The sequence below is a fragment of the Plectropomus leopardus genome, chromosome 22 (genome assembly GCF_008729295.1).
Source record: "Plectropomus leopardus isolate mb chromosome 22, YSFRI_Pleo_2.0, whole genome shotgun sequence".
In the NCBI taxonomy this organism is placed as follows: Eukaryota; Metazoa; Chordata; class Actinopteri; order Perciformes; family Serranidae; genus Plectropomus; species Plectropomus leopardus.
In genome coordinates, this window is record NC_056484.1 from 12,782,307 (window position 1) to 12,794,936 (window position 12,630).

A 12,630-nucleotide genomic window follows, 5' to 3' on the forward strand; every position below is an offset into this window, starting at 1 on the left:
TTACAACTCATCTCCAGATGAACATCATCTGTCTCCCTGCTGTACCAGCTTTAGTGCGCCTTTATCCAGAACTTAAAGGGAAAGTTTATCCAAAAATAATAAGAGTAAATAGTTTTCCTCTTACCTTCAGTGCTATTCCACAGTCCAGGTAGTTTTGGTGTGAGCTGCAGATTGTTGGAGATATTGGCTGTAGAGATGTCTGCCTTCTCTCTAATGTAATTTAACAAGATGGCATTCAGCTTCTGGCGCTCAAAGCGCCAAAAAGTCCATTTCAAAAACTCAACAGCAATGTCTCTTCCTAGAAATCATGACCTGGTCAAGACAACCCACAGACCTTATTATGAGCATTTTTATTTAGGAACTATTTTCTTTTTACTGAACTACACCCGCCAACTGTATCACTGCACAGAAGGAAGCCTGCGTCTACTCATTGACAAGAAACTGTTACCATCTGTCCTCCAGTATGGAGCTCACACTCCAGCAGCAGTAGTCCAATGATAAATCAAGCAAGCAACAGTTTGGCAAGGAGGAGCTGAGTGCAACAGTAGCCGACACTGCACCTAGCAATAAAATAAGATTTTACCCATTTTAAAAAGTGAAAATAAATATAAAAGTCATGGTATGTTGGGCAGTGATAACTCTATACGCTGACCAAATTCTGACAAGTACTTGGTTCATGCCCATCCCTAATAGACAGCACTACAGCCAGGAGCAAAAAAATTATGTTTTTGATTTTGTGGTGAACTGTCCCTTTAATACTACAATTTCATTCTTTTAAATCTTGGTTTTCTTAGTGAACTAAATGCTTAAAGTTAAGGCTATAAATCTCAGTGATTCATTTACTACTTGTGAAATAGTGCACCGCATACATTGCATACACATAATGAAGGGTACTGTTGCATAATAAAAAGCAAAGTGTAACTTAACCAGGTGGTTTGGCAGAACTACAGTGGCAACATTAGCCATGGTGAGAGGAAGTCATCCTCATCTGCTGGAGAACCAAAGGTCAAAGTACAAATGTGAATGAAGCAGAGGAAATCTCCACATGGCACACACACATATGAACACATAAAAAAATGTATATAATAACAGTATATTTATACAGATGTACACAAAGAAAGACATTAACACAGACAAGAGACAAATGTTGACACTTGCAGTGTCTGTGTATGTTTTCTAAACTGTCTGTGGGCTCAAATGTGTCGTTTGGCTTCAGCAGACCAGAGGAAACACAGACAGGTTGAACACCATCACAACCCACCTACATCAGGAAGAGGTGAGAGAAGTGACACCAACGGACATTAAGAGAAATACAGATGGAGGAAGCACACATATTTGAAAACCACAATGTTTTAGACTGAAAATAAACCCAAGGGAGAAAGTGAGAGACAGAAGGAAAGTCCTGAAGATGAGATTAATGTCAGAAACTCTGTGGGAAATAAAAATCATGATGTCAGCTGGAGGGAAATTCCCCCTGGCAGAGAGAGAGGGATTTGTTTGGTTTCAGGTGACACTGCTGTGCTTCTGGTAAGGCGAGAACACACAAGAAGCGTTTTTAAGATCCTAACCAACTACAATATACAATATACAATGCAGTTGACCTTTTGAGATTATATTAACAGGTCAAAATACAGCATCCTTTTGAGATTTGTTCAAATTCCAGTCATAAAATAAATATGTTTCATATAAATGTTTTGATTCTGAATGGTCCGGTGGTAAAACATGAATCCTACACTGCTAGTAACCTCCCCCTTTTTTTCCTCCAACACTATAGGGACATTACATAATCAAAATCCCATGTGCCCCTGACTAAAAGCTGTTCAAATCAAAATTCACTTGATCAAAAACAGATCAAATGATTGTGTGAAAGGGGTCACTCACATGGAATGAATAGGCAGAGAATCGTCATACTGTGCAGTTCCCCCCAGCTTCACTGTGCATTTTGGCATCTTTCAATATGTTGTTTTGGTTTTACGGCCCACAACTTTAATATTGTGGTTTACTCTCACTGGTCTCAGCAACCTTGTTTTCTAGGACAGCTGTTTTGAGTAAAAAAGCTCAGAAGAACTGACTGTAAGCTACCAGCACAAAACAGCACATAGACGAGCATTTAGCAGCTAAAGAGCAAGATATTTTTCTCAAGTTGGTGGAGACCAAAAACAGATCTAAAAGAAGTGTGAATGTTGAAGATAGATTCACTAAGGTCTCAGAAACTCAACTCTAAATGAATGCTTATGTTTCACTGGATGTGCTGAATGTAAATAAGAAATTGTTTGCTCACAGACACACGAAACCAAAATCAAAAACTAGTGGCGGCAAAGGTTGCGTCATTTCACGTAGCCTGACTTTTGGGCAAAAGAAATGCACTTGAACACACCGCAAGACTTTAGCTAATGGGCAAGTTGCACGTACCTTCTGCACCTCTATGAGAGGAAATAATTCTCCATACCAGCAGGTGGTGGTAGTCTGTACTCTTCATTAAAAAAGCGAAACTAGAAGACTGACAGGATCGATTCAAGATGCCATTTAGTCAGTTAGCACATTAACAACACAACCTAATGTTGAAAGAAAAAAGTATATACTGTGCATTAGTGGCAATAACACAAAAAATAGAAACCTGCAAAAGAGCTCAATTAACTCATGTAACAACTTTCGTTCAATCCCTCTTTAGTCACTTTGCTCTCCTTACTTCTGTGTCTCTTTTCTTGCACTGAGCTAAACTACCTATCAAAGTGATTTCATTCACCGACAGGCTCCACCAGCTCCGATACCGATTGCTGAAATCACCCAAAAACCACAAAATCACACCACAAAAACGAGTGCAACAAACGCATCAAAAGCCGACTGCTGGCTTGTCAGTGCCCTTAGATATTAACTTTAAATTGTGAAAAGTTGTATTCACAGCTTGTTACATTGCCCAGAAATAGCCAAAAATGTTGCTCCATATTGATACATTTGTAAATAAGTGTTTGGAGACTCAGCCAGGCTATGGAATAAGTAACTAATAGAAAAAACACTACAAAACTTTTGTTATACCTTTGAAAATACAATGTCACAGCCTCTGACCTGCAAAGCCTTGAGGCTGCACAGTCTCTACCTGCACTGTCTGCCAGTAGAGGCTCTGCATGCTCCAATAACACTGGACTGCCCACGGGGGATGGAAAGAGTTCAGACCTCCAGAGGAAACAGTCCAGAAACACAAGGGGCCACTGTGTTACAGAGAGAAAGCGAGAACAAGCAGGGGAGGCTACAAAAACAAGAACAGGCCTTTTCTCCTCTGCTACTTATAGAAAAATGTCAAAAATTCAGCTGAAAACGCAGACACAGGTAGAAAGTCAGTCAGTCAGTCAGGCAGTTAATCAAAGAAAGACACACTGACAGAGAGCTCGAGGGCCACAAGCTTAAAGGTGAGCCAACCTCCCACCCAGCTGACCTTTCTTTGTTTCCTTTGGGTTGAACTCACTTTATGTGCAGAGGAGTGCATGTGTGCCCAAAGGTCTACGGCTTGCTACCATGTAACAGACCCGACATGCAGCTATAACAAAGAGACAGAGAGGAGCACAAGGAAAGAATGACAGTCCAGACCATGAGAATGTAAAGAGAAGAGGAGCAAAAAACCACAAGCCCTGAATCAGACAGACATATACTGTATAAGTAGAGAAAGCGAGCGAAAAAGAGAACCCTCACACATCCCTGAGAGCCTAATTGGAACCAGACATGTTCATTTCTACAGAAAAAAAAGGAGGCGAGACGAGAGGAGGGAAAGTTAAAAAGAAAATGACACTGGTTTTTCAGAGAGGGTCAAAGAGTGGGAACTCACAAAAACAAACTTGAGCCAAATTTGTGTGTTTTGTGAGTGTGTCTCTTTACCCAAGGGGAATCAGTTTTTTCTTATTCTCTGGAGTCTAAACCACAAAAATAGCAACTACAATTCTTCAAAAAAGGTTGGTCTCATGCACATGCGTATCTGAGTCGATGCAACTCCTTTATGTGTGTGTGTGTGTGTGTGTGTGTGTGCGTGTGTGTGTGTGTGTGTGTGTGCGTGCTTGTGCAAACGTGCCGAGTTTCAGCTGACGTTATGCAGGTATCAGTGTGGTCCCCCCTTGTTTCTTGACTGCTTCTAATCATGTTCCTAAACTGCTAACAGTGAAATACTCAGCTCCATCGTAAAAATGGGATTACCGTAGAGCAAGAATTTGTCAGGTAATAAATTCTGCTTCAGATTTATCACATTTATTTTTATGTTATGTAATATTTCACTGTTTTCAGATTTCTAATATTTTCAAATAGAAATCTTGAGTGCCTTGAAAACTTCTTCATCAGAATGAGGGAGTTAAAAATTCACACACACACACAAGCACATCTCAGCTCACTAACTAGCTCATTGCTTTGTATCGGTGCCAGACACATCTGCACCTAAAAACACAACACACTCACACTTCAAGCCCAGCTCTCCCACTCACTCACACTCTCGCTCTCCTCTTACTACAAAGTGTTGCCCTTAACTTAACTGTGGCAAGCTGAAACAGCAGAAATTCAACTAAAGGGGAGACTCTCGTACTTTGTAATCAGTGTAAACTTGCAAGTCAAGCTTTTTCTCCCCCCAACCCACTTTTGTGGTGCAGGATTCCAGAGGGAAACCACACGCTGCTCTGGTCTGTGCTGCATGAGCCTGGAATTTTACTGAAACTTAGACAGTGGCATGTAACTCAATGCACAGATGTACATATAGCTGCGCTCACACGCATATTGATGCTGAAGAAAACCTGGAGCTATATATGCAAACAATGCAGGATGGTTTCCTCTTTTGTAATCTTGCACTCAAATTGTGGAAATCTTTCCAAAAGGAGTACCGACACTGAAGTCTCCAAATCCTGTTTCATTTTAACAGGATAAAAACTTGGCTGTGTTTTCAATGAACATTAGTCATTAGGTGGCATGATTATTCAGAGCTCCTTACAGTAAAAAGAGGCTCCAAGAGGTGCTGGCAGAAGCGGTGCTTAGCTCTGTATGATAAGTTACTCAGGGAGCTGAATTCCTCATTATAACACTGTGAGTGCTTTTAAGTTATGGTGCATGGGACCACTGGTCAGTTACATAACAAAAGCGGCGAGGGAGCATCTAAAATTAGCAAGTGAATATTTTCTTTGCTGCAAAATTTATCTGCAATTTATAAATGTCAGGGTGCAGTGACCTTTCGTAAACTTGGCATAACTTCGAAAACTCTAAATTTGAGTTTTGTAGTAGAAAAAGAGAGCTTACTTCAGCAAATACTGGGCTGGAACAAGATACATCCAATGAGTACAATAATTCATTGCTTTTGTGGAGTTTTTTTGGACTTCCATTCATATCTTTACATGTTTGTAAGTTCATCCTTTGTGCAAGAGACATCTAAACTGTAGATAATTTTACGTTTTAATGTTGTGTTCATGGATTTACTTCAACCTATCTTTAAATTGCTCATAATGCAGCACTTTAAAAGCTGAAAGCTCTCATTATGACCAAGTTGCATCAGTTCTTTGTCACTGCATGACTGTGATGTCTGTGGAACAAAGGAATATAAAGGAAGGGGGATGTCACACTTCTTGTAAAGCCTTCAAAAACTATTTAAAAAGAGCTCAAAATAATCCTTTACTAGGTTCCATTATATACTCTGCAATCTAATAACCATTTCACACTGAGATAAAAATAACATGCTGTGCTTTTCCAAACCTTCAGGGTATCAGATTTGTCACCAAGAACCAAACTGTGGTGCCAAACTATACTTGCCAATAAAAAAAATCCTCTTGAATATTGTATCAGGAAGAACTGGGGATTTGCTGCTTCTTTAAGATGAAAAATCTTTTGTAGATAGGCAGATCTGATGCATTTTGGTACAATATGAAGTCCTACCTGTGCAGGGAGAGAATCTGGCCCAGGCTTGTCCACTAGGACCTGCAGATCTCCGGTTGGTCCCGCGTCCCCGGCTCTTAATCCTGTCATGAGCGCTGCCTCGAAGCCAAGAAAATCTGCCTGGCTGCCTATAAACTTAGAGCCTGGAGTGAGGGACGAGCGACTGGCTGCTTCTCCAATCTCTTGCTCTCTCTCTCTCTCTCTCTCTCTCTCTCTCTCTCTCTCTCTCTCTCTCTCTGGCTGTGCTGAGTGATTGACTACTGCCTTATACAAGCTGCCTCTCTCTCTCTCTCTCTGTCTCTATCTGACTCCCTTGCTTTTCACCCACTCAGCTGGATCACACTGAGAATGTGAGGAGTTAGCTTTACTTGACTCACGGTCTCACTCTCTCTCTCTCTGACTCTCAAAGGAGCCACAAGTCTGTGTCTGGTTTAGCGTTACACACACAAAAACACACGTGTAGGACGGCTGCAACCCTGAACTGGTCCCCTTCTGTTATTCTGTTAGACCCATGGACTTCATCCAGGATATGCTAAGAGTGAGAGAGAGAGAGAGAGAGAGAGATTGGGCATCTGGGTGGCAAAACACTCACCCACCTGGTTGTGTGTGTTGTCATGCTCTGAGCCTCGGAGACGTAAATCTTAGCAGGTTTGTTCCAAACTAGCCTCAGTCCACATCCAACATCTGCCTTTGATCGCTGCCTCAGAGGAGGATCTCTTCTTTGTTATTAAGCCTTGAATGATGTTACCATGCATGTTGCAGGCAACACTTGTGATTTCACAAGGTTCTCTAAACAGAATGCAACCCATCATCTGGACTGCAGCACTTTACAGTAGTGCAAGAGGTGGAACCAACCACGTATACACTGTTGTGATACGTCCTGCTAAGTTTTAGTTATGCTATCAGCGAGGTCCACCACTGGTCTCCACTGAAATACCTTAGTAACTGTCTAAGTATCTAAAAACTAATCTTTGTGACTTTGGTGACCCTCTTACTTCTCCTCTGGCACCACTATGAAAATGCCAGTTTTGTTTTTTAGTTTCTAAGTTTCTCAGACGCAAAACCCCCACCCATCCAACACCACCTTCAGCTAGTTCCAGTAGATGATGTATGACCCCACATGACTCAGGCCCCCTGGAAGTGCACTTGGCTTTTAAGGCAATTTTTAAAGCAGCCAGACAGTGGAATTTTAACTTTTTTGCCCAACCTTGGCCCAAAAATACTTTTTCTTATAAAGTTCTCTTGTGAAACAGCTGTCTGTAAATCAGCAGATCCTTCTTTTGGAGTGTTACAACCCCCACCAAATGATTCATTTTACTATCAGGATTTGATCCATTTGGTCAAATGACAATTCCAAAGTCAAAAAGAGAAGTCTGCACAAATAGATTGTTTTACCCCCCATTTAAATTACCAGATTCCTGCCTCAAAAACTAAATCCAGTTTTCTTTATGCATCCAAGTTGTGACTGGTGGTGTCTGCACAGCCATTGGTCACTATCTGAGCCAAGATCTGCTGATAAACATCCTATTAGCGGCAATTTCCAACAGAAGCATTTTGTCATTTTGCTTCATCTCCAACATTGTAGCATGTAATTTTTATCAGATTCTAATTTACACTTTCTCCTCATAACAGTGGAGGCACCCTCTCAAATACTGTAACACGTAACAGTAAATAGACTAATTCTTCAATAAATTTAAGGCTTGTGTCATACAGACAGGGCTGCTCCTCAAACAAATTGATGGGGTGATTATCTCTTTCCTCTATTAAAAACTGACATTTTGACTGCAGGTGGCTAGTTAACAAGCCTGCTTGCCAATTCCACCACGCTGTTATTCTAACATTACAATGGTTAAAGAAAATGAGCCAGACAAAGTCTTCTGATGATGGCAATGTGCTTTCCTACACTGTGACAAAAGCTGTGAATGAGGCATGTTTAATTTTGCTCATGTAACAGACTGGCTAGTAACTATCATGCGACAATGGTGACAGAAATGAGGAATACAGGAGTGTTAGCGTCCATGGCTCTGTCTGTGCCACTCAATCTGACCAATGGTTCATCCCTCATTTATCCCAGAAAGGCTTTGGCATTATTAGGGCTGGCCTTGCATGCTGCGGTCCAACCAAAACAGGTCTTTGCATTTTTGATGGGAACATAACACAGGATTCCAGACACATATTTCTGTTAATCGGTTTTATGCTGTTTGATCTCTTCAGCATCGCTGTGATGAATCATGTTTGAGGTCCTGAGGAAAATTCTGTGTAATTGTTTTGCACTGCAGTGTGTCTGTATATTTACTTCTGTAGCAGTGAAGATTCCCACAGTGGCTGAACACTCTCTACCACTTGTCACTGACATGAACCAGTTGGCCTCTCTGACACAAAACAGCATCAACACGAATACTTTCATCTACTTGTACGGGGAATTCAGTGTAATTTGAAGGAGCCAGAGAACAGAAATCCCAGCTAATCAACATAGTGCTGCTCACTCTGTCCCTCTCCTCTCTTCTCTGGATCAACACTGAGTCAAACAGCTCCATATTAGGACCACCATTCTGCTCTGGCTTAAATGGATTGTTTACTGCCAAACACTTTAAACAGCTTGAGGGCACTTACAGCAGAACAACTGTTTTAAGTACGTAGGGAGGAGCTGGGATGGAGACCTGGGGGGAAGTTTCTGCAAAGACTATAAAACAGTCAACCTGTCCATTTAGCAGCAGACAGTGGACATGCAGTAAACCCCCTCCAAATACACAAGCTCTAACTGTACACACATATCTGCAAAAGCATGCATGCATATCAGGACACTCTCAACAAGACACTAATCGAATAAGATCTAAGGAAGCTGCAAAATTTATCTTCTCTATCAAACCTAACATAATGCATGAGCCTTGTTAAAATGCTTCAGACACATTCTTCAAAGAGCCAGATCGACTTTTGAACCCAAAGCATCCCTTCATGACATTTTTATACCCTCTGTGTACTATATATAGTATGTCTAAATAAATCTTTGATGAAAGCCCAATTCTTGGACATGCCTAATTTTGACAGTTAAGTCTATTTTTAGGCACATTTATCCTTTGTTATATCTTTAAATACCCACTATCTAGCTAGATAACATATAAAAACAAAGAAAAAGTTTACAGGCCTTAAGTTTTATGTCTCTACAAGCTGCTAATGAAGTTTAAATGAATGGCCACCAATGGCGTCCTGGGAGGTAGAAATCTATCTAAATGCCATTATAATTTATTCTAATTGTATACTTTGGAGAGTGGTTGACAGTTATGTTATGTAAACATGAAAAACTGCCCTCTAATTAGGCCAAAGCTGCATTTCCTCCATTTTTAGCCGTCGCCACAGGGAAAACATGTTGTGAATGGTGGCTGCAGTGCTTTCCTGTCCCAAGAGTAAAAGAAGACATCCTTCTGGAAAAACTGCACTCCTCTTCATTGCTTTAGTCTGTAGTGCATAGATCTAGTATGTAATTGTTTAAATTTGATATCAGAAATGACATTGTTTCCAGTTGGAGCAGTTGAAAAGGGGTAAAATAACCACGTATGGACACTAAATGAATACAAACACAATGCAAAGTGACCACAAAGAGACACAAACAACTACAAACAGACTCAAAATTACCATTATGAGACACAAAACAGCTGCAAACAGCTGGTAGGAGCTACAAAAGATGTAAAACACCAATAAAAATAGGCTTGACAACTATAAAGTCTGTGTGTCCTCCTCCAATGAAGGAGGGCTTCAACTAATATCAATGTCAACTCCACAGCGGCAATACTTGATGCTCAGAGCAACTGACAAAGCATAAAGAGCAAGAAATCTCAAATAGGTCAGGAGGGGATAAGATGTCATACAAAACAAGACTTTCAGCCATGAGACTACAGTTTGTGTCCCATATAAAACCAAAAGTCAACTTTGTTTGAATACAGTATAATTTAAATGTGGTTGTCGTGTACTGACATCAATCACATGATATATTTTCATCACATGATGTATTTGAGTCACAATACGTATTTGCGTAACATTATGTCATTGTTACATAACAAAAAAATGTCCTTTAACCTAAAACATGAGCATGGAATATGCATATCTCTGGTTCTGCAGCATTGATATAGTGCAGTATTAAATCGATGGAGAACTATTTTCTTTTCTGGGTGGAGATGAGAGATTTTCATTTATTGTATCAGCCATGTGACACTATTTAATCCGGGACAAACATGTTTTGTCAATTAACTTCTCTCTATCTCCTTTATCCCTTTTTTTCTTGCCTTCTTTGTTAGAGACAGAGAGAAAGACATGCAGACAGTCAAGAAAAACAGTTCCCAGTCTGTGTCCCATGCTTCTCTACCTGGCGACACTCCACGACAGACTGGAAACGCATTGGAACAACACATGTACACACAAACCCAGCCGCACGGATGCGACTATTTAGACAAACCAGATGACCCCATATCTCCATCTGCTGTGGCTATAAACTTTAATTCTGTTTAATCAAAGCGCCATACACTGAATCCTTCCCATTAAAGTCTGCAGTGCTGATTGAGTCCACGCTCTGCAGGTAATCGCTCACTTCAAAGCCAACAAGCATTAATCTCTCTTTGTATGAGGTAGTCCTGTTGTGTTCCTTTCCTGTTCTTCATTTTCTCAGTTCTGTTCTTGTCACTATCATTTTCCAGCTGTTTCGTACTGCTTTTGCTCTTGGTGATTTATTTGTTTTGCATAATTTCTTTCTCTAACACCCTTCTCTTCCATGCTTTCTTATTTTCTTTTCTGTGCCAAAAGAAAAGCAAGACATTCTGAGAGATACTGGAAGACTTTAGTTTATGTTGAGTGTCATCATCACTGTGTAAACCAATAATTTTGCAATTATGCATTTCCCTGTTGAATATACATCTGGAATGTGGTCTGTGGATGGACACATAAATTATGCAAAAAATGATAGGGGAAAAAGAAAAAAAGCATACAAATAAAGAAATTAACAAAAACACAATCAATGCAATGTCTTTGTATATGCAGGATCAATTACATATCACATAATAAACTTTGTGCCTGCTCCAGTTTGACTCTTTGGGTGTCATGTAGGATTAAAGGATGATAACTACAGTAAACTGTAGAGATAAATGAAGGCTGGACATAGAAAGAATAAATAGGAGATATTAAATACATCTAAATAGGTGTCAAAGAACAGAATAACATGTCCGCCTGCAGTTCATTGTGCTGTAATGACTAAAAAATGACTTAACTGTAACTGTGTGTTTAGAATAATGACTGCCATTAATCCAAGCTAACAGGAGTGGTGGAAAGGAGACTGTCTGGACATTTTTTTATCATCTGCTGCTGTCATAATGTGTGAGCCTGCACACCATAACTGATAAATGAATTCTGTCATACTGTAATGTAAGTCATCTTTCTGTTGTGCAACAAGCTGGATTTTTGGGGGGTTTTTTTGCCAGAAATTGAAAGGGGACCATAAAGAGCATGTAGAACTTAGAATTTGTATCTTAGAGGGTTAAGAAATACCCCAAGAATTGTAGTCAATGTAAATTACATTAATTCGGAGAAATATGAGCAATGGCATCAGCTTTCATATAGCCAACTGTGTGCCACCCGCCCAGCACCTAATGGCAGAAGGCCATAACTAGCGGTAAGTTGGATAATATATACATGGCCTCCTCTGTTTTCCAGTGGCCAAAAATTGAATTAAAGTCAGTAAAAGCTTGAAGCATCTCAAATGCAAAGGGTTTTCAACCCTTTATTGTGTCAGGGACCTCTAAATTGATAACACTGTGCTTCAGGGACCTGAATTTTAAAAGATTTTTGTTGTCAGATACCATAATATATCAACTACAGCTAAAGAGATATCCATGAAGGAAGTGAAACTTATGATCAGAGCAGTCTACTCGCCAAATTTCGGAATGTGTTAATGGCTTATAACTGTCAAGTCAATCGTTTTATCATCATGTTCTCCCTTACCCCTAATGGCTGTATCCCATTTCAGAGTTATCACTGTTATTGCACAGCTCTTCTCCCTAATGTGATAAGAAAACAAGGGAGAATACGTTTCTCTGTCTCCTGGTGCAGACAGATTCTTCTTTCTGAGGATCCAAAGGGAAAATTATACAGAACAAGAACAAGCTCATATTAACTGCAGCAACTTTGGGGAGGATTTGGAGAGGATTATAAGCTTACAAATTCTTCCTGAGGATGTTCTTTACTGTTACTGAACATTACCTACGATCTCACTGAAGATTCACTCATCCTCCTTTTCTAATGTGACTTCCAGACTTGTGCCAACAACCTACCAGTCTGCTTGTGCAGATGAGACAAAAGCTTAAATTAATCTCACATTAGCCCTGAGGATACAAAGCTGTTCTCCCCAAGTGGAGTGCAAAATGAGGTCACCAAGACAAGTCATCCAGCACCGGAAATTTCCCCTGCCAAGCAAACATTATTCCGAGGAAGCACCATGTTTTCAGTGGCTGGAAGAAAATAGAGATGAATTCATGTTAAACTCATTTGCATAGAAAGTCTGGATGCCTCTGGGATTTTGTTTTGAGCTGCCAGTCAGAGGGAGCTTTAACTTTAAGAAGAGCCTCAAGGAGTTTGCAACATGACAGGAGTCAATTCAAGAATTTGGTGATCAGTTTGCACTTTACAACTGTCAGAAAAACAGATTTTTATAATTCCTTTTGCAGAAGTGTCATTGGAAAGTTAATTACTGTGGTT

The 12,630-nt window shown here is 40.1% G+C and overlaps 1 protein-coding gene across 1 annotated transcript in view; it reads right to left on the bottom strand.

Moving 5' to 3' along the window:
- Positions 1–6,182, bottom strand: part of lrrc17 (leucine rich repeat containing 17) — a 28,837-nt gene extending 22,655 nt beyond the window's left edge. Inside the window, exon 1 of the mRNA XM_042511476.1 lies at positions 5,893–6,182. The gene's annotated coding sequence lies outside the window, so the exon portion shown is untranslated. The remainder of the gene's footprint in view (positions 1–5,892) is intronic.
- Positions 6,183–12,630: the final 6,448 nt, after the last annotated feature.